Below are 4,380 nucleotides of genomic sequence, written 5' to 3'. Positions count from 1 at the left end.
GTTCCTACTAAAGAGACTTTGGAGCAAAAAGTTTCCTTCAGGTTAGGGCTTCTTGATCGGGATCACCTCGATGGTTTGAGGATCAAAATATTTACAGCTGAATTTGAGAACATCATCAGAACATGTAACTGAAGGCTTAGCGTTCCTTGAACGATTGCATATCACCCACCACCTTTCATGCAAGGGTTTCTTATGATGAGGAGAGATGAACTTGTAGTCGCTTTGGTCAAATCTTATAAATGATGCTTTGCATGATCTCATAGGATATTGCAAGGTCTCGTATGATCTGTTAGTGCTCAAAGTACATGTTGGGGATAACTCTCAGCTACTACCACACCAAATTTAAGCTCAGTAACTATAAAATTGCCTGAGTTAAATCCATTTTTGTGTTTGTTAAGGTCGATTAGCTGTGGTGGCCATCTTGAATGAGGTGGATTCCTAAAGTTAATGAGCTGTAGATGTCCAATCAGTGATTTTCTGAAAGTTTCATTAAAATTCATTCAGTAGTTTATGAAATATTTTGCTACAGACAAACAACCCCCCAAATACACGTGCATTTGATTACTAAGCTTTTAAAATCTGAAAAATGATTGTTGATAGTTATTTGTCTGCAGTTATNTTGTAGATGAACATCCAATAATTCTGAAAGTTTCTCCAGTGGTTGATGCGATATTTTGGTAACAGATAGACACACACACACACACACAGGGCAAAAACATTATTGCCTTCGCATTTGGGTATAGGTATGATCTTGAGCAAATCAGATTATTATTTATTATATATACTATTTACTATCATTTACTATAAACTACTTTCAATTTCCACATTTTCTTTAGTCACAGTTAAACAATACATTTTTCATTTATATACTATCACAATGTATGCAAATAGGTCCATTAGCATCTCTGTCCCACAATGTATTTGTGTACCAAAAATTTTACACACAAAAGCGAAATTGTTCCATTAACCATCATCTGAAAATAAAATTCTAGGTTTTCCAAACATCAGCCTATTCTCAGGTGATATCAATAATTAGCAGTGGTTTGAGACAACAAAATGACATGTTAGAAAGACGTGCTGTAAAAATGCTCAGTGTTGTAGAATTTATTGTGCAAAAGAATCAATTTAGTCCACAACTTGTGTGTGTGATCACATTCCAAATAAAAACAAATCCCAGTTTTATTTTGGTTTCTAATAGCCATTTAACAAATAGAATGTCCAACAGCATAAATCTTTTTGCGCGATGATGTCCTCTCAAGACATTTGCTAATAACAGAAAGTCTCTCACCTGAACCGCGCTGAGGCAGATGAGAGTAAACAGGAGAAATCCTCCCAAGCAGCTGCGAGCAGAAGTGCTTCACTGACCAAACAAAGACAAATGACTAACAGCTGCTTTACTTGCTACAGTCCCATTCTCAGAAGGTAAATTTTGCTCTTTATTGTTTTTGTTGGCGCCCGCCGCAAAAGATGTTAATGTTTTTGCTTCTGTCTGTGTTCGTTTTTCAGCAGCATTAGCAAAATATCTCATGACCCACTGGACAGGTTTTGATTAATTTTTCAGAAAGTAATACCTGTATGAACATCTACAACTGTACAATGATTGGAGTTAATTTGATCCAAGATGGCCATCACAACAAAGTAATCTTAGCAAACAAAAGGCTATAACTCATACAGTTTTACAGATATTGAGCCAAAATTAGGTGTGGTAGTAAGTTGTTCTTAACACATACTTCAAGAGATCAAGCATATAGTGACTTAGAAGGTTTTGACCAAAACGACCATTACTCTGTCCCTTCTCAGCACAAGATGATCTTTGTTTAAAACTATGACATGAAAAAGTGGCAGGCAATATGCATTCCTTAAAGGAATGTTGGGCCTTTAATTTATTAGAGAAACTGCACTTTGAGATCCAACAAAAATCTCATACAAGCCAATAAACTGTCTCATAAAAGCTACAGTGAGCATGTCTTAGAACTAGACCAACTAGACAAACTCAGATAAAGTTTGTTTTGTAACAACAAAGCTTTCAAACTTTCATATTTCCCCTTCTTTCTGTTGTCAGAGTTAGAGGGTAAATTGAGGTTTTAGACTCTGAATCAGAACTTGTGCTGTGAGTCATCTTGGATGGAGCCTGTTTGACAGATGTCAGAGAAAGAAACTGAAAAAAAAAACAAGGGAAGCATTTGACAAGAAAATGATGAGCTGTGAATAAAGTGAGGATATAAAAGCACTCACCAGAAACAAAATACTTTCTGAAAAAAGCCAATATATCCTTTCAGTCAGAACAATATATTTCTGGTAGTACACATAGTGATACAGATAAGACGATGTATAAATGGAAAACAAATGTTTAAAAACTGTCTTTTTGTGAAAAACAGGCCTTTTAAAATCAAATTTAACTTTATGAACAAGTTAGATTACATTTAAAGTTTTATAGCTTACAGGAGATTCCTACCTTTGTTACACAAAATCCTTTTTTATCATCACAGAAAAAGGTAAAAAGTGAAAATGTCTTTGCTCATGACTGTGTGTGTTTGTAAATTTAGCAAATTATCTCATGAACCCTTTGAATATTGAATGTAGATCTACAGCTGATTAACAATATTCAAGATGGCTGCCACAGCAAAGCAGTCTTAGCAAACACAAAAATGGCTATAATAATAAAGATAGTGTTATTTTCAAGGTTTTACTAAAATGACTGTAACTCCACCATCAACATAAGATGATCTTAGTGGCATAAAAGGCAATATGCAGTCTTTTATGGCAAGATAGGAATGAAACGTTTACAATACATCTTCCATCTGCTTGTTTTACTGTAAAACCTGAACCAGCATCTATTGAATATGGTTCTATATTTTCACCAATGACGTTCTCATATTTACAAACACATCTTACAGAACTCAGATGAGTGGTGCACAGCAGGCATGCAAATAAACAAAACTTTCGAACTCAGGGAAGTAAAGAATCTCTCACGTATCGGTGTGAAGTTTTCAAGCTGTCGTGAAAACGGTGAAAAAAGCAGTATATGAAGTGCGAGTAGTCATTTGTTTAAATGCATAGCCACATAAATATTGATCCATCAATAAACCATTATCCCAGACCTGTAAAATCTCAAATAAATGGATCTTATCCTCAACACACATTAGCGCAGGGGTTTAACTCTGCATACAAATACTGTAAGACTGAAACTGGTTCTGATTGTCTGATTGCAGGTTTTAGATGAAACATTTCCCCTTTATGCAAAATCTTATGGGGAATCTAGAATTTGCAGACAATCAGATATAAAAGTAATATATCCACAGAACAATATTTTAGCCTCCAAAAAAACCAATTTTCTTTGAAAATGCATATAATAGTATTTTCCAGTATGTGTATATAAAGCTTTAGTACTATCAATCAGGATAAATATCATTTCAATGAGTGTAGTCTTCTGTGACCTTTTCAGATTGTGTTATATTAGTGAGAAGGTCAGCGACTGTCTTCTTTGTTCTGGGGAGGGGGAGGAGGAGGAATGGCTCTAATTTAGATGTTTCAACAAGGACCGAGAAACATGCCGATGATAAAATCTTCATAAAAACAAAAACACATGGTTTACACTCTGATGGGAGCACGTTCTACCGGTTACATGACAGTCAATGAGAACAGGTGTGAACTGTTAAAACAGAAGTACTGTTTTGTTTTGCCCCTTGACCGCCAGAAACAGCTTTGAAAGGAAATTTGAGCCACTGTGACTAATTTTGTAGAAGTTATATATTAAAAAGCCTTTAAAACAGAGCAACAAATGCTTCGTTCATCACCTATTTTCAATCTAAGTACTATATTTAACACATGTTAACAACACTTATTTAAACTTGTTAATTAGATAAAATGCTAAAATATTTTAGAACCTGTGACCTCTGACACCAGCTTGTCATCACGTTGTCATCACAGCATCTGCCTCCTCAGAGAGCTCCAAGTCAGCTGATAGACACGCAACTCTGTTCAGGTGACTGGGAACTCAAAAGAGCCTCAGCATTAACCTTGTTTTCTCTGGGTCTTACAGCTGATTGAAAAACAGTCACTGAATGAACTATTTGAGACAAAATATACAAATAAGGAGACAAGAAAGTAGCCATGTCTGTCATGATTTCTTGTATTTTTGAGTTTATTCTTAGTTTTGGTTCTTGTTTTATGGGTTGCTTTTCTGTTTAGGTTTATTTTGTCTTCGTACTTCTGTCAGTATTCACCTCACCTCTGTCTGCACTTGGTTAATTGTCATGACCATCTCCACCTGCTGTAATCACTCACCTGTGCCCACTTTCCATAATCATCCTCTGCTTTAAAACCTGGTCTGCTTCTCCACTTCCCTGCTGGTTCATTGTTGTTTTGTCCATGGTTCCA

The sequence above is a fragment of the Kryptolebias marmoratus genome, linkage group LG2 (genome assembly GCF_001649575.2).
Source record: "Kryptolebias marmoratus isolate JLee-2015 linkage group LG2, ASM164957v2, whole genome shotgun sequence".
In the NCBI taxonomy this organism is placed as follows: Eukaryota; Metazoa; Chordata; class Actinopteri; order Cyprinodontiformes; family Rivulidae; genus Kryptolebias; species Kryptolebias marmoratus.
This window is presented reverse-complemented; position numbering follows the sequence as displayed.